This window comes from Physeter macrocephalus, chromosome 20 (genome assembly GCF_002837175.3).
Source record: "Physeter macrocephalus isolate SW-GA chromosome 20, ASM283717v5, whole genome shotgun sequence".
NCBI lineage: Eukaryota > Metazoa > Chordata > Mammalia > Artiodactyla > Physeteridae > Physeter > Physeter macrocephalus.
Genome location: NC_041233.1, coordinates 115,975,978 through 115,995,440, shown reverse-complemented (window position 1 = coordinate 115,995,440; position 19,463 = coordinate 115,975,978).

The window sequence follows — 19,463 nt, the reverse complement described above, 5'->3', positions numbered from 1 at the left end:
TGGCAGTGGCTGCTGGGGACCGTCAGTAGGACACCAGCATCTACAGGGCACGGTTTCAACACCACTGCCTTCAACAAAATGGATGCCAAATTCCTATAATGGTAGTGGGGACATTTGGGGCTTATTAACCCCTCAATTCCCTCCACCTAGAGAGCAGCTACTCTGCCACTTTATTCATAATTGCCAAAACTGGGAAGGAACTAAGATGTCCTTCGGTAGGTGAATGGATACATAAACTGTGGTCCATCCAGACAATGGAATATTATTCAGTGCCAAAAAAAGGTGAGCTATCAAGCCAAGAAGATGTGGAGGCACCTTAAATACGTACCACTAAGTGAAAGAAGCCAGCCTGAAAAGGCTACATGTTGTATGCTTCCAGTTATATGACATTCTGGAAAAGCAAAGCTATGAAGATAATAAAAAGTTCAGTGGTCGCCAGGAGCGGGGAGAGGAGAAGGATGAATAGGCAGAGCACACAGGGTTTTTAAGTCAGTGAAAATACTCTGTATGGCATTACAATGATGGACATACGCTATTATAAATTTGTCTAAACCCAAAAAGTGTACAACATTGAAAGTGAACCCTAATGTAAACTATGGACTCTGGGTAATTATGATGTGTCAGTTGGGTTCACCTTTAGTAAAAAATGCACCACTCTGATGAATGATGTTACTAATGGGGGAAACTATGCACATGTAGGGGCAGGACGTATACAGGAAATCTCTGTACCTTCCTCTCAATTTTATTACGTACCTAAAAATGCTATAAAAATAAAGTATTTTTAAAAAAGAAAAAGTTGATTAAAGACTACTGCAACCCACATAGGCAGAACCAAAAAGGGCTCAGAATTTGCGGGAATGAAAGTTTAGGTCATACCCTCTGGTAACAAATCCTGACCAGCTGGGGTGCTACCTGAGGGCAAAACAAACATAAAATGCAGAGAAAAGGAGGAAGTGACAAATAATGATCACGACTCACAGTGTGCTGCAGAAATGAGGACCCATTAATTTTTTCTTGTACTGTTATATGCCAATTTATTTTTTATTCCATTTTGTGTCTAAGGTGGGTCATTGGCAGGTAACTTTACAATTTAGTCTATAAATTCTAAAGTATCAAATAGTGATTGTGGCTGAAGCATTAGAAATCAAAACCATACAACATACTCTCGAATTTTGCAAACTGGAATTATAGATTCAATTTGACATGACCTTGAATAGAATTAGACACTGGGCAGCAATCATTATGAATTGTGAGCAACAAGAAAGTCAGTGTAATCTAATTCACTTTTATAATAGAATGAAACCCCCAGAGGGCTTGAGTGATGGTGATAAATTTAATAATTCTTGACATAACCATTCACGATGGTTATATTCCTTTATCATATACTAGTCTCTACAAAATGGAAAAAAAATGTAATAAAAAGTTTACTCCAGAACTTTCCCAAGGGTCAGATTAGCTTTATGAAATATTGGGTGAAGCAAAGATGGATTTGTATTTAATATGTATGTGGTCTCTTCTGGACTATCTCAACATAATAATTGTGAACAGTTAATCCTTAGATTATTAATTTTATTTTTTATTGTTATTATTGAGATTTTTATTTCAAATCACTAGTAACGAAACAGCTTACTGAAACAAAACAGAAGAACACCCAGAGAAGAAATTTAGGGGAGAAGGACCATTAATGTTCCCTTGTGTTGATTTTGAGAATGGCTTTCTCAAAAGGTATACCTTTTCAGAAATACCTTTCTCATGATCTAATTACTGAATGGTGTTAGAAAAGTCTGAGATAGTCACTATTTACATTTTCTCTTACTTTTTAATTACAGAAAATATCATACACATACAAAGAGAACACTATAATGAATTGCCACCTTCCATTACTCAGCTTCAATAGTTATAAAAGTTCTTTCTTACATCTATACCTGATTGACTTCCTACTTCCTACTTCTCACTCAATAACATTAACAATAATAATGATAATGACAATTACTTTATGGGTATGAATAAGGACTATTCATATTATTATGATAGGTCTAATTTGGGTATAAGATATACAAAAAGGCTTTGGAATCACAGCAGTAAAATTTTGACAAATGGATACAGCTATGCAACCCAAACCCATCAAGATACGGAACATTTCCATCTCCCTTTATAATTTATTCACATTATAAATCCCTCATTATGTTACAGTTATTGCTTTGTCTAAGAAAATAAAATATGGGTGTGTATTTACAGATTTTTAATTTTTAAAAAATATTTATCTACATATTTACAGTTTTGGTGATTTTCATTCCTTCCTACAGAGCCAAGTTCTACCTGTTGTGTAATTTCCTTCTAGCCTAACAAGCTTCTATTAGCATTTCTTACAGTGTAGGTTTGTTTCATTTTGCCTTTCGAGAGTAGATACTCCTCCAGTTTCTGTCTGATTTTGGCAACTTTCTCACTGACTTCAAATAGTCGGAAGTTTTGGGGGAGGAAGGGAATGAGACAGATTTTATCATTGTTATCTGTAGCTGGCTTAGTCCACCATTACCAGAAGCTAAAACCCCTCACTGTTTATATTTTAACACACTAAATGGTAGTCCTGTTCATTCATTAAAGACACACTTATTAGAACTTAAAAAAGTGCTATACATTAACAAAGGCACAGCTTATTCAAGGAGTTCCAAGTGATTTAATATCTTAGAAGATAGGACATGCTGGAGAGCAGTCTATGGAAAAATAGCTACACAAATACGCATGCATTTTATCTCGTAGGTGATAAGGAGCTGATGACGGAATTTAAGCAAAAAAGAAACATAAGCAGATATGAATTTTTGAAAGACCAATAGTATGGATGAAGAAATTTAGAGAGTAAAACCTATGGGTAAAAAGACAAGCTGGAATAGAATTCATGTGGGAGAAGAGGAAAATCAGAGAGACAGGAGGTAGAACCTGGGGACTCGTTGGTTATTGAAAGCAAGTAAAGGTGAGTTGATGACAGGTGCTGATCCCGAATCTGATCATTAAAATTAAGTTCTGAGTATTTGTTTTTCTAAGTTTTACTGATACAACTGTCTGAACACGTAGTACATGTTCCCTGATATTTATAACAAGAGCTCCTGTCATCCGCTGGGTGCAGAGGATACTAAGCAAATAGGGACACAGATATACCATATGATCAGAAGCCCAGTATCTCAGACTTTAGGAATTATTTCCCAGAGTAGTGGTTCTTAATCAAGGCTGTACAAAAACGCCAAAGGAGTATTTTTTTTTTAATTTTTTAATTTAATTTTATTTTTTTAACCGCACCATGAGGCATGCGGGATCTTAGTTCCCTGACCAAGGATCAAACCTGTGCCCCCTGCAGTGGAAGCACAGAGTCTTAACCACTGAACTGCCAGGGAAGTCCCTCAAGGGAGTATTTAATGATATTCAGTCCCCACCCCCAGAGACTCTGATGGAACTGGTCTGGGGTTCAGCATGGGTATTGGGATTTTAAAATTAGTGATTCTAAAACTTCACTGTACATCAGTTTCACCTGTCAGACTTGTTAAAGATTGCTAGGCACCGCTCCCTGAGTTTCTAATTTAGCAGGCTTCTGGAGCAGGGCTGAGAGTTTCCACGTCTAACAAGTTTTCAGGTGATACTGTCACTGTTGGTCTGGGGGTTGTACTTTGAAATCCACTGACCTAGAGAGACTTAAAAATCCCAATAGACAGTTAAAATTAAATAATGACATAGGTGCTGTACTATTAGAAATAAAAATTGCTTTGGCTGATAAGACAATAGTCTGACCAGTTTTGAATTCACTTGTAAAAGTTTAAGTGATATACGTCATAAGAACAAAAAATATACAGGCCCAATAAAGATATAGAAGGATCAGCTAAATAATAATAAACTCAAGAGACCATAATTAAGAAGAAGTTGAATGTAAGCTATCCGGGCGATTAAGAGTGAGCTGAGTAAACTTTCTTTAAAAGAGTGTTACTTGGAAATAAGATCATACCTAACATTTTTCTAGATTCCACATATATGCATTAATATACGATATTTGTTTCTGATTTGCTTTGCTCTACAGTACAAACTAACACAACATTGGAAAGCAACTACACTCCGGTAAAAATTAAATAAAAAAACAAAAACAAACAAACAACAACAAAAAAGAATGTTACTTGGTGATCTTATTTTCTACGAGGGCAATTCAAGGTGAAATTTGTTTTAAGATGCAGATGAACAATTTAGACAAATGTAAGAAATCATTCTTCCCAAGGGTGGTGATGAAAAAAAGCTTACCAAAGTTGCTTCTGAGGCAGGGTATTTATGTGTCTCAATTCTAGAATGATTTGAATATAGATTTTTCCAGAATCCGTGCATGTTACATCTGCAGTTTCCACCTGTACTTTTGTCCACTGCTTGTACTTTCGTTCTATCTACATGAATTTAGGAGCTCAGATTATATAGAGAAAAGAAGTGAGAAGGCACAAGGTAAAAAAATTAATTCAAAATTATGAAACTCATGCCGTATTTTTCTGCCAATCAATAATTTTAAAGGAATTTTCTTTTGCCACCTTGACTTTTGCTTAAACTAGTTCACAGACTTTCAGAACTATTAATGCCTTCTTAGATACGATCATCATTTTTAAACATGACAATGTTAGGTGAATTTCTCTCAGAATAAATGTTATTTTACTAAACAATAGATTACTGTAGAAAAAATAAGGTATACTGTAATTATTCATGTATGCTGTCAACTCTAAAGGACCTATTCAATGCAAATAGCAAGTGATGTTATCTATAGTACTTTACAGTGTTCTTTCAGAAAAGAGGCATTTCCTGTTATTTCTTTTGCAGCTTATCTGTATCCTAAAATGTAATAACTATGGATGAAATCATTCCACTTCTAAAACAACTATATATTTATGTGCATGCCATTTTGTTATAATGAAATTCCTATAAATATCTTATTTTCTTTAAAACCAAAACCTCAAAAATAACCTGTGAAAAAACGGATGGTTAAATATATTCTGTCATGAACTTAAGGTTGTATTTAAACACAAATAGCCTTTTGGCTGACTATGAGTAATGATCATTGATAAAGTAATTAACTCGGCTATATGTGACATTTATTTCACATACTTTTTATTTCCTCTTTAGTCCTTCATTATATTCTCCTAAGCTTATTATCCTAATTGTTTTTCATTTATATACTGTTTAAATATTACAAACTGACATAAATTCTGCAGGAAAAAAGTGAGAAAAATAGATAATAGATGGATAGATGGATGTCTATCCAGATGGATGGCCATACAGAGACAGATAAGAGACGATGAGTTATAGAAGAGAGAAGGAAAGACAGAAGATAGGAAGGAGGGAGGGAGGGAAGAGGAAGGATGGAAGGAAAGAAGGAATTTCTATTAATAATTTTGGGTAATAAAGTCTTTGGATTGGATTCAAGAAATGCCATTTAAAAAATTACAGTTGTCCCTCAGTATCCAAGAGGGATTGATTCCAGGACACCCGTGGATAGCAAGATCCACGGATGCTCAAGTCCCTTATATAAAATAGCTTAGTATTTGCACATAACCTATGTACACCTTCACATATACTTTATTTTTTTAGTAAAGTTAGATTTTAATTCCAAACACTTTTAGACATTTGCATTCCCGTATAATCTTTTTTCCTAAACTTAGCTTTTTTTAAAAGTTTTTATTGGGGTATAATTGATTTACAATGTTGTGTTAGTTTCAGGTGTACAGCAAAGTGAATCTGTTATACAAATACGTATACACACTCTTTTTTAGATTCTTTTCCCCAATAGGCCATTACAGAGTATTGAGTAGAGTTCCCTGTGCTATACAGTAGGTCCTTATTAGTTATCTATTGCATATATAGTAGTGTGTATGTGTCAATCCTAATCTCCCAATTTATCCCTCCTCCCCTTAACCCCTGGTAACTGTAAGTTTATTTTCTACATTAGTTATCTATTGCATATATAGTAGTGTGTATCTGTCAATCCTAATCTCCCAATTTATCCCTCCTCCCCTTAACCCCTGGTAACTGTAAGTTTATTTTCTACATCTGTAACTCTATTTCGGTTTTGCAGATAAGTTCATTTGTAGCCTTTTTTTAGATTCCACATATAAGCAATATCATATGGTATTTGACTTTCTCTCTCTGACTTCATTCAGTATGAGAACCTCTAGGTCCATCCATGTTGCCGCAAATGGCATTATTTTTTTTTTCTATGGCTCAGTAATATTCCATTGGATGTATCTCTACATTGCTTATACGGTCGACCCTTGAACAGCAGAGGTTGGGGCACTGACCCTCAGAGCAGCCCTATAACTTTACAGTCAGCCCTCCCTATCCGAGGTCCCTCCCTGTCTGAGGTTCCTCCATATCTGAGGTTCCTCAATCTCAGATTCAACAAGCCACTGATCGTGTGGTGTATGAGTGTATATATGAGTGATCCTACTCTACTTCTATTTTATCCTGAATATTTGTCCATGAAATTCCATATTCCTTGAAAACACAATTTTAATGCAGACATAATATTTAATTAGAGATGAGGTAGCAAAATTTGACCTCAGTTCCCCCTCTGGCTAGCCCTGAACTCTCTCTTCTCTTTCCTCCACACATTTTCCAGAACATTTTCTATACTCACTGTCTCTATCTCCTTGTTTCCCTTTGTCTTTTCAACCTACTGAAATAAGCCTTATGCTTCCAACATTACATCAAAATGTGTCCCTCAGGCCAGCAGTGCTCTAGTTCGTGCTCTACAGAGCCCACCTTACTTCCTCTCTTGGCAGGATTTGGCACTGCCGGTGGATACCTCTATTTTAGTACACTCTCTTCTCTTGACCTCGGGGACAACCCCATCTCCTAGCTTTCCTTCTAATTCACAGGCCACTCCGCGTGCTCCTTTGCAGGCTCATCCTCTTCTTGACTTTTTACGATCGTGTCCACCAAGGCTTGGTCTCAGAGTTTTCCATTCTCACCTAATACTTTCTCTGGAAGTGATCACTTTTCACTCTGACAGCTCTAATTATCAAACATTGATTATTCAAAAATGTCTATTTTGAGCCCCAGGCTTCTCTTCTGGGATCCGGTCTTGTATATTGGCTAAGTATTCAACATTTCCACGTGGATGAATCACTGGTGACTGAAACTCCACGTATCCAACATGGAACTTACAATCTTCCTGCATACACCTGGTCCTCTTCAGCTTTTATATCTTGCTGCATGGCACCATCAATGGTGCCAATCAATCCAATGGTAAAAGCCAGAACCTGAGGTTTAGCTCTAAAACTTTCTTGTTGCTCATTCTTATGTCCAATAAAACACAAAGTACTGTAAACTTTACCTCTCTTGAATCAGTCCAGCTATTTCCATTTCTATGCACTACCCTAGTTAGACTTATGTCCTTTCTTGACCGAACTCTCATTATTGTATCCTGACTCTTATTTGCTCATAAACTCTTCCATTCCATTTTCAGCACTGTAGTAAGGGTATTAATTTAAAAGTAGAAGTCTAATGATATCACTGCATCATCATGAATTCCTACAGGGCATTATGGGATCTGGCTGAGAACTAAGTCATAAGCTGTCAGCGGGAAAGTTAATGAATCCATGCAATTCAAGCAAACTGCAGGTGTAACACTCCGATTGGTACAAGGGGTGTCAAAAGAACGGCAGTAGACAAAGAGAGTTAGCTCCTAACATATGCCAAGCTCACAGTATACTGAAGGTAGACTACCAGGCAAGTAAAAGTCGGGAGATAATTTTCTTCCTTCTATTCCCATACCTCTCCTCTCCTTTTTTCCTTTCCCTTCCCTTATCTTGACATCAAAGCATCAAAAACTTCAGCTAGCAAGGAGGCCGAGGAGTAGCAACATAAAGCAACTATAACCACCCCCTTCCTGCCATGGTAGTGAGATGGCAACAGGACCAGCAGTGGAGGAAGGCTGCAGGTTTAACAAAGATAGGAACTCTTTTTATAGATATTATTAAGAAACTGAATTACAGCAATAAACTACAAAATTCAGACTGTTTCTATGTCTAGAAGGAACTGGAAGACTTTTTATTATCCAAAAATGAGCCGAAAACTCTTTGAGCCCGCCTCAATTTTCATGCAACGGGCAGGAGTAAGTGTAAGCACATACCAGTGGAAAAAATAGGGATTTCTAATTATACACTGTGAATCTTTCTTGTCCGATGCACCAGTTTGAGCAAGTAAAATATGCAGAACTCTGGAATCTAATGACCAGTGAGAATGAGAAATCAAGGGCTGAGGGCACGAAGCCTGAAGCTCTAGCTCCTATCGTGTGGGCAACAGGACAGCCTTGAGACAGAAGCCTTGAGACAGATGGCAAAAAGCAGAAAGGCAGAGTGGCTCTGACCTTGGAGGAAGTGCAGCCACCACACATCAGCCCTGTACTTCCCACCTACGGACTCATATCACATAAGAAAAGAATAGATCTCTGTCACTTTTTAAGCAGATTGAATATATGTACCAGTATTCCCAGGACAACTGAGGTTTATGTCTATTGTTACGGTATAATTATTATCAGAGCCCCTTTTTACCCTCAAAAATTTTTTGGATAAAGTATAGCACACATGAGAGAGATTAAAAATACATGAAACAAAAATTGATGCATCTGCAAAAGAGATATGGACAAACCCATCTGGAGGTATCAATGCTCCTCTCTCAATAATTGATAGAACATGTAGACCAAAAATTAGAAGGGATACAGAAGAACTGAATAACACTGTCAACTTGACTGAATTGACATTTATAGAAAATTCCACCCTACCATGGAAGAATATATATGCATTCTTTTCAAGTGCATATTGAACATTTACCAAAGTTGATCACATTCTGAGCCAGAAAATAAGGCTTAATAAATTTAAAAAGATTCAAGCCATACCATGTTTTCTGTTCACAATGTAAATTAGTTGTAACAGAAAGAACTCTAGAACATCTGAAAATATTTGGAACTTACAAAACACAATTATAAGTAACCTATTTGTCAAAGAAGAAATCAAAAGGCAAATTAGAAAGTACTTTTCACTGCATGAAAATAAAAGCACAACATATCAAAATGTGTGGTAAGCTGCTAAAGTAGTACTTAGAGAGAAATTTATAGAACTAAAACTTTATATTATGAAAGATAAAAAGTCTCAAATCAGTGACATCTTTTACTTTAGGAAATTTTAAAAAAATACATTAAACCCAACCTAGACAGAAGAAAATAATGAAGAGTAGTATCGATGGAATAGAATTAAAAAATTGAGAGAAATCAATGAAATAAAGGTTGGTTCTTTGAGACGATCAATGAAACTGATTAGCCTCTAGCCAGACTGATCAGGAAGGAGAGAGGGAAGGCACAAGCTATTAATATCTCAGGAATGAGCCCCATCTTGATGGACCATACAGATTTATTAAAAAGGAAGAAGGTAATATGAAAACTGTTATGCCAATGAATGTGTGACAACTTAAATGAAATGAAAGAAATCCTTGAAAGGTAAAAACTACCAAAACTCATTCAAGAAGTAATCATTAATCTGAAGAGACCTACATCCACTAAAGAAACTGAATTTACAGTTAAAAAGTTTACTACAAAGAACACCTGAGGGGCTTCCCTGGTGGCGCAGTGGTTGAGAGTCCGCCTGCCAATGCAGGGGACACGGGTTCGTGCCCCGGTCTGGGAAGATCCCACATGCCGCGGAGCGGCTGGGCCCGTGAGCCGTGGCCGCTGAGCCTGCGCGTCCGGAGCCTGTGCTCCGCAACGGGAGAGGCCGCGACAGTGAGAGGCCCGCGTAACGAAAAAAAAAAAAAAAGAACACTTGAGGTCCAGATGACTTCAATTGTGAATTCTACCAAACATTTAAGAAAGAAAGAATACCACTTCTATACAAACTCTAGGGGTTATTCCAGCAACAGAAGGTTAGTTTAACACTCAAAAACCAATCAATGTAACTCACCATACTAAGCAACTAAAAAAGAAAACCATCTGATCATCTCATGAAAGCTTTTGTCTTTTTGTCATACAAAGATCTGTATATGAATGTTCATATAAACTTTGTTTGTAATAGCCAAAAACAGGAATGCAAATGTTTATCAACAGGTGAATGGATAAACACAATATGGTATCTCTGTCCATACTATGGAATACTGATCAGCAATAAAAGGAATGAACTTTACATGTCCTCAACAACATGGATGAATCTCAAAATAATCATGCTGAAAAGAAGAGGTCAGACCCAAAAGAGTACATACTGTATGGTTTCATTTACGCGCAATTCTAGAAAATGCACGCTTATCTATCTGATAGAAAACAGATCAATGGTTGCCTGGAGATGAGAAAGCAGAAGGCAGTGACACACAGAAACCTTTGAAGGTGATGAATACGTCCACAATCTTGATCGTGGTGATTATTTCACAGGTGTGTGCATATGTCAAAATGTATCAAATTCCACAGTTTAGATATGTTCAGTTTATGGTAGGTCACTTATATCTCAGAAAAAAGCTGTTAAAATAATAAGTGAATCAATCAATCGATAAATGGATAGATGGATAAATAAATAAATAAGTTTTTGTTTCAAATTCCTTGCTCACTTTTAATTACATTCAATAAACCACTGCGCTAACATTACAGGAAGACCATGATGAGTGAGATCCAGTCCCTACATTCAAGCTGGTTACAGTTAAATGCAAGGGCTAAGGCAGAGGCAAACATAATTGTATCAGACTGTGATTTAGAGAAAGGGGTGGAGAGGAAGGATGGGAAGGAGGAGGGGGAGAAGAAGGAAAGAAGAAAGAGAAAGAGCCTAAGAAAAAGAAACAACGGTGCTTTGGTTAATCAGAGAAACAAGAGACTCACTCATCGTTCAAGCATTTACTAAATGTTTATAATTTTCCAGGCACTATGCCCATCATTGAGAAAATACCTTTAAGACGTAAGCATCCAAGGAGAGAAACGTACATGTAGATCATGGAATACACACCAAAAATGAAGATTTATATTAGAGTGCTCTAGCAACAAAAGGAGAAAAGAATTCACTCTGATGGATTGGAAAGAAATATTTGACCGTGACCTTAAAAAAAAGTATTTCAGTGAACCTCAAAACTGGAAAGAATCGTTCCTCCTATGGAAATAGCTAAAAAATTCCCAGACGTGAGATAGTTTATCTGGTGTGATTGGAGAATGAGAATTCTTCAAGCAGCACTGGCAAACAGGACACATAAAAGGAAAGTAATGGGAAGCTAAGCTAGAAAGGCGGGGCAGTGATAATATTGTGAAAGAAACTGCATCCCATAGGAGGCAGTTTGGAACCAATTCTATAAGCACACGGACACTGAAAAACAGTAGCATGACCACCAATTGTTCCAATCAGTTATGAGATGGGCCACAAGTAGTTTGTTAATTATAACGATTATACGACTCATGTTTGTAAATTATATGCTTTTAAAAAGTCACTCAAAATTTTCACTCTCATAACATCACACTCATGAACTGGTTTTCCACCATTCTTGCTTGAGTGTGAGGGTAGGATGTAGAATCACAATTGTGGAGTGGTGGAATTTCAATAATCCTTTAATAATCACAGAAAAGTGTCCAAAAAGTGATTTATAAAACAGGTGTATTATGGCAGGAAAGTTACATATGTATATATATATAGAAAGAGAAGAATCATTGACACAAACCATGGAAGGTAAGTTCAAAATCAGATGAAAAATTCCAGAATGCCTGAGGAAAGGATGAATAGATGGAATAAACACAAGAAAAGCCAACACACATGAAAATAAAGGTTAAATGTCAGTATCTGTATACAATAAATCCTAGAAAAATATAAGGGGAAAATGTAACAGTTTGCATAAGTTATTTGAAGACATGTGATCCATAATTTCACAGATATATCACACACAAACACCCATAAACAAACATGAACTCAGACTGAAAGATCCCAAAGTGTGCCAGAGGTGATAAATAAATCACTCTGGACATGCTACAGTAAAACTAATAACATCAAAGACAAAGGAAGCATTCTAAAAGTTCCCAACAAGAAATGGTAGATCGTGAAACCAGGAAAAGCATCATATCAACATTCTTTAGGAGGCAGTAGGGGGCAGTGCTTGATCTCCTAGATGCAGCATCCAGAGTACTTTGAATCTGGCAAACACTAGCTCTAGCTCTAAAATTAAACAAGATATCTAACTTCCCCACAGCTTAGTTTCCTCATTTATATAATAAAGATAATAATAATTTCTATGCCATAAGATTGTTGGAAGTACTAAATACATTAGAATATGTGAAACCCATAAAAATACATTAGTAGTCACTATATGGCTATAAAGGATTATTTTTATCAGATTTCTTGATAGCATTATTTGATGGAGGAATACCACAGGATAGCATTTGCAAGGTGCTTAAGAAAAGATAGTCCATGTTAGAATTTTATATCTATTTGAATCATTTAAATACAAGGGTGAAAAAAAAATAAGAAAGAAATCAAGATAAATATATCAGGCATGACATTAATAACTTACAATTATATATGAATTTGTAACTATTATTCATGCTCTATCCAAAGTTTATTGAGGGACTGTTCAATGCCAAGTATTATTTTAAATTGTTTATATTTATGAACTACTATACTATTCGCATAAGCCCCATGTGGAGAAGAGAGGTTCACCAAGGGTCACTCGGTAAATCTGATAGGCAATCAGGTTACCTCCATAGTAAGCCTTCTTTGTAAGATCTGTAAATGTGAGACAGGTCTTAAATACAAACCATCTGTTCTTTGTTCCCTTTCTGAGTCTTTCCTCCATGAAAGTTTGTTTATAGACGTTATCTCTGAGAAATGGTCCTTGAGTATGGTTTCAGTGGCGGCAGAAACTCTGTTTCTAAGGAGTTTTTAATGTTGGTTACCTGTCCTGTTGTGTTCTCTTCCACAAAAGGAGACAATTTGTGGTTGAGTCCAATTATGGATAAAACCAAATACTTCCTAACTAAGGATTGCCACTAGCTGGTTGGCCCTCACAGGGAAATGTGTGCAAAACAGAGAACTTTATTGTTTGTTTGTTTGTTTTGGACAAAACATGCACACGTTTCTCCCAGTATGTGAATTATAGCAAGAAATGACTACAGAGAGAGGAAATAATATTAAAGTTAGAGACCTTGACTTTTCACTGGTTAAGAAATAACAATGGTTGGTTAACTACCCAGAACCTCAAGGCTACAATCATGTAAGAAAATATCTAAGGAAAAACAGCTTAAAAAAAACCCAGCATGCCGATGCAAGCATAGCCACAGTCATCTAAATCCAGTTCTGTACGTCTGCAGTGGAAACTGGTCATGTCCTGCAACCACCACCTTGACACAAAGCCCTGTGGTGCAAGTTCTTTCCATCTGAACACCATCTGCCTCTAAAAAATTCTTAAGAATCCCTAATTTTAAATGTCCTAAAGGGATGTCAATTCTGTTGTCAGTGGGTTAAACCCTGTGTCTTTTTTAGCTAGGACACATGAATAAAGGTTTTCACTTTCTGGAGTTTAATGCGTTCTAGTGGTCAAAATTACCCTACAGTTCCTTTCCACTGTGGGTCCTAGGCCTTTTTTTTTTTTTTTTTTTTAAATGGTGTCTTTTCCAGATGACAAAGTCTCTGTTTTTTAGGGCATGTAGAGGCCACCTGGGAGAACGTGAAGGAAATGCAACTCATACTTCTTGGTGATAAGACTGGTTTTATTGCTTGCAGGAATCCCTTACAGTGTTTTGCCACATCTGCAAGGTAGACCCCCAAACTGGGGGGAGAAATACACAGCCTTAAAGGAAGACCTGTGATGTGTTCTTATGACGAGAGTCAATGAGTACACATTTGAGCTTAAAAATACCACTGACTTTCTCTGCTTTTCATGAGGATTGGAAGTGATAGGAACAATACGATTTCTGGGCAAACAGCAAGGATTTGCAAAGTTCTCCAGTAAGTATCCCAGTAAAATGAGTGCCTCTAATGGTGGAGAGATAGGTTGGAATTCTCCAGTTTGGAAACACAAAGTCAAGTTAACTTTTTTGCTACCGTCCGAACCATACCTTTCCAGCAAAAAAAAAGTTTTGTTCCACCTTGAAAACTGGCACATATTGAGTAGGACGTTCAAACTCCATAACAAGGTGTAATTGCAGAACCCATCTGTACGTGTTCAAAGGTATCCTGAGACTTGAGTTCTCATCTGTGTCCCATCTTTATAGTTTTCCCGGGTTAATCTGGTGCAGGTGAGACATGCAAACAGCGACAGCTTCAGCAACCTTAATGCAATTTTCTCAACGACACTGAGAAAGTACAGTGATCAATGTGTCCTCCTTGGGGTTTGGCATAAAACTTTTGCAACATTCCAGTTGAAGGCTTCTGGTGACACCAAGCAGTCACTCTGAAGGTGACAAGAGATTATCCTCAGGTGATGTTTCTCAATAACTCTTTTCATCCTCCAAAACGGGTTGTGTCGCAAAGAACACTCTTCAGTTAGTCTTTGGGATTTGAAGGGTAAATGGGAAATTTGAGTGCTTGGTACTACACTGGAGTAGCTTCCATTAATTTCCCTTTTTTTCCCCCTTTTGTTTTGCTCATCAAAGTTTTGGAGGTCTGGCAATAGGACTAGTTTCCATCCCAGCTTTTGCTTGTCTATTAAATCCCCTATTTCTGACTTAAGGCCACTCAGAGAAAATGGGGAAAGAGCTGTGGTCACATCATCTCCAAGATCTACACCTGAATGTTTTCAGGTGTGTTAAAGAGCCTATCCTGAAAGTCTCCAATGTATTCATCTTTTTGTTTGTTTGTTTTGGAGCATGTTCTCCAAAAACGTTGTCTAATAATTTACAGTTTTCTAAATTCCTCTGGTTTTATTATGGAATTTGAGGATTCTAAAGTCACACTCAGGGTATTCACAGTGCCTTTTCCATTCAGTTTTATTGCACATGTGGTTCCTAATAACATATAAATGAATTGATGTAGATCTGGGAGCCCAGAATTACATGTTCCTAGAACTATTGCAAATTGCTCTCTAAATTTCTGCCGACCCGGCTAGGCTTTGGAAAGTCTTTGAAAACCACTTTCAGGTCAGACCATGACCAGAGCTTAAATTCCACCATAAGGGGCTTGTTCTGATCTGGTTAACTTTCAGAGCCAATTCAGCTTTTAGAGTTTCTGGCTGGCCAGAAGGAAAGGGAAGCTAGTCGGAAAGAGTGTAGGGGCAAGGGATAAGAGAGGGCCACGGGATGGAAGAAGAGGGGTAGTAAAATGAAAGTTCTTATAATAGATTCAAGTTATGATTTGGGTGGATCTAAAGGAGAGATAGCCTTTTGCATTTTTCATTTGTCTCTTCCACAGACTAGTTAGAGAGGCAACTGTGGAATCTGAATTTCTCTTGCAAGCTTCCTTAAACAATTAAAAAAAAATACAGGTCACTGAATGTTTGGAGATCTACTCCATGTCCATTCTAAGGCACTGCTCAAAGGAACCATTTTGTTCTCATGAAAAGTTTCCCCAAATGGCCACTGAAATGCTATATAATTGTTGGGGAAATTATGCCATTTAGAAAGAGGCTCACATGTATTAGAATGCACCTATATGTACGGGGCAGGAACCTGGCCTGTAGGAGACAGGAACTTGGGTTTAGTCTGAGACAAACCCATGACAGTCTGGCAACAGTCGGTCCAATCAGTGGTTTGTTCACCTTATGTCCTGGGCTCTCCACCCTAGTGGCTAGGCAATCTCCAAAGGCAAACCTGACAAATCTTAAGCTCTTGGAAGGTTTGGACATGAACTTCCTGCTATCAACCACCAACAGAAAATAATGAAGAGCAGTGACAAAAAGCAACGTTGTAGTAATGAGGCAGCTTTTGACCAAGGATACGCTGTTTTCAAATCTGATCAAAGAATCAAAGCATTCCTGAAAGGGATTCTTAGGGCACACAATACACTTAGCATTTGGTAGCCTGATGAAGAGAAACTGGAACGGAGATCCACTGTGAGACTTACCCCCTCCCTGTAGGCCTCAGTGGTTTCCCCTGTTTCTGAATTGAAGGTCTTAGGCTTCAGCAGCAAGGGAAGTATCCATAGGATCTTGGTAGGACGTCCAGGTTGTTGAACTCCCCAAAATATCACCAGCAAACCTCTGAACAAACAAAAGTCACATTTAGTATAACTTACTGCAGTACGGGAGAATATTGTTTTGACAGAGTCTAAGTAGTGTTTCAAGAGAGTTAAGTTAGAAGTAGAATAATTGCAGGACTCTGGGGTCTGGACTTGAGTAGGTTAAAGTGGGTCTGCAAAAGTGGAGAACTGAGTAGGACTGGGCAAAGTTCATGATGTAGTAGTTTAGGCCTGGCTGACACAGGGGTGTGAGGGTCTTGATAAAGTGTCATTGACAAGCAGGTTGTTTGTCAGAGTGAGATTACTATCTTCAATATACAGATTTGTGGGCATTTCCTGAAGCAAACAGCGGACTTAATTATTAGTTTACAATCTTATCTTTCCCAGGCTAAAGCTTCCTAGAAGGAACAATTAAATTACATTAAGTTTCCATCATTTTATCTAAGTCATGATCACAGATGGTCTCAATTCTCAAAGACTAAGATTTTAATATTAGAGAAAGTAGAATTGCAAATAAAATCATCAGAAGTTACAAAAATGGACATTATACACTAGTTAAAGGAAAATTATATCAAAAAGATACAGTCATCATGAACCTCCTGGACTTAGCAATATAAGCATCAAATTATATAAAGAAATAACTGAAAGAATTAGAGTTAGAACCAGAAAATAAAGTCAATAATTATAACTGGAGATTTTAACAAATCACTTCCAAACAAGATTTGAATACTATAATTAATAAGCTCGAGCTTAATATCCAACAAAAAGAGAGCACACAGAGAATGAGTTCCAGTAACTGACCATGTACAAAGTCACAAAGAAAGCCTCAATGCATTTCTAAAATCAACATAATCTATGACTAAATATAATAAAATTAAAAATTAATAACAAAAATTCCATCAGTCTGTAAACTAGAAAAAGAAAATAAAATAACTTTTCAGGTAAAGAAAAAAATCATAAGGAAATTAAGATAAATTTACAACTGTTCAGCAAAGAAAGCACAACAGGCCAAAAGTGGCAAATATACAGGTAAACAGCAGAATTTAGATGGAAACATATTTTTAAAGTATGTTCATCAGAAAACAGGAAGACAAAAGAGAACCAGAATTCAACTAAAGAAGTTTGAAATACAGCAACAAAGTAAAAGTAAAGAAGCAAGAGGGCAGAATAACTGAAATCAGAAATAAATGAACTAGGGCTTCCCTGGTGGCGCAGTGGTTGGGAGTCCACCTGCCGATGCAGGGCACACGGGTTCGTGCCCCGGTCCGGGAAAAATCCCACATGCCACGGAGCGGCTGGGCCCGTGAGCCACGGCCGCTGAGCCTGCACGTCCGGAGCCTGTGCTCCGCAACGGGAGAGGCCACAACAGTGAGAGGCCCACGTACCGCAAAAAAAAGAATTTAGATGGAAACATATTTTTAAAGTATGTTCATCAGAAAACAGGAAGACAAAAGAGAACCAGTCTAAGAATTCAACTAAAGAAGTTTGAAATACAGCAACAAAGTAAAAGTAAAGAAGCAAGAGGGTAGAATAACTGAAATCAGAAATAAATGAACTAGGGCTTCCCTGGTGGCGCAGTGGTTGAGAGTCCGCCTGCCATTAATGAACTAAAGAAGATGGTCCGAATGGATACTGGAGAACACAGAACGAATACAGTATTATCATTATGTGCCTTCAAACAAAACAGAAACCCAATACATGAGACAGACAAGAGGTGTCACTCTGGCTGGGGTCTGGGCAGAGGACAAGAGGAGCGGCGCTCCCTAACTCCCCTTCCTCAATTTCCTTCCACTGAGGAACACTCCTTGAAAACTCATCGTTTTAGAAGCCCGGTTATTCAATAGGTCCTGTATGAAGCTAGTGCTGGACTCACAAACCAGGAAAAAGGCCCTTCTTATGCATCAGAGTGTGCTGTGGTAGGAAACATTTTCTAGGGCGTAAGCAAGGAACACCAAAACATACAAACAAACAAAAGCCCTGAAACAACTAGCGCAGGACTGTTTTCTGGGATTTTTCATTTCTTTTTCCCCACTCAGGTATACTTTTTGCAGGATTTCCTTTACTTAAAATAATAACTGTAGTAGGAAGATAACATTTTTGAGAGGAAAAAAAATTAAGTCTGTATGTGCTTACTGCTGTGTTTCAAAGGAAACAAATAATATACTCAATAGGACACGTTCTGATTCGGTTGATTTCACAGTCCTCACCCTATGCGAGGCTCCAGGAGGGGTGGAAACACCTGAGATTCTCAACTTGGTTGCCTATCAGGATCCTGAAGCTCACGTCTTACCCCAGCCCAATCGAGCAGAATCTCTTACAGTGCCCTCAGGCATGCGTGCTTGTGAAATCTCCTTTTGGTATTCCAAGCACAATCAAAGTTGAGAGCCACTGGACTACGGAATGGTTAAAAGGAAGCTCCAGGGCTTCCCTGGTGGCGCAGCGGTTGAGAGTCCGCCTGCCGATGCAGGGGACGCGGGTTCGCGCCCCGGTCCGGGAGGATAGAACTCACATAAGGAAGTTAGATTCGCTTTACGGTGTAAAGTCCCGAAGTCGGAGCAACGGACAGATGAGAGGAAGCACTTCTCAGCGATGCTGGCCGTCAAACGGGCAATGGCCAGCCGCGCAGAGCGGGGCTCCCGTCCCGGGCGGTGCCGAGGCTTCAAGTAAACCGGGGGGAGGGGAGTTTCAGAACCTGCAGCGCGTTGCCTCAGATGGGAAAGTCTCTCTCCACCCCGGGCGACCGGCCCCGGGCTGGCGACCGGCCCCGGGCTGGCGACCGGCCCCGGGGTGCCTTGCCAACCGGGAGACGCTGTCGCCTTCGGCAGATGTCGCTTCCGACGACAGCGTGCTGAACACGTGTCTCTCCGTCACTCCCTTTCTCACTGAAAGCCAACGCCGCCCCGAAGCTTCCCGGTGAGGAGCCAGTTGCTCCTTCCGCCGTGGCCCGAGCCTGCGCTCCCGGGCCTTCCCCCCACGGCCTGCCCTCGTTCGGCTGCCCCGGGCCCCCGCGTGGCCCAGCGGGCGGGGTTCCGGGCCCCGGCGGGGTCTCCGCCCGGGGCTGACTTTCTCTCGGCCCTTCTGGAATCCGGGCTCCTTCCACCCCTCGAGCGGGGCGCCCAGGGCCGGGCTGCCGGGACTCGGACCGGAGCCCCGGGCTGCCCAGGACACAGGGCGGGCTCGGTCCCCCCGAGCCCCCTCCCGGCCCCCGCGCCCCGGGCCGCGCTCCGCGAGCGGGCGGGCGGGGGGAGGGGCGGGGGGAGGGGCGCCGGGCGACGCGGCCGGGGGCGCGGGGAGCCGCTTCCGAGGAAAGGGCGAGGGGAGGGCGGCCGG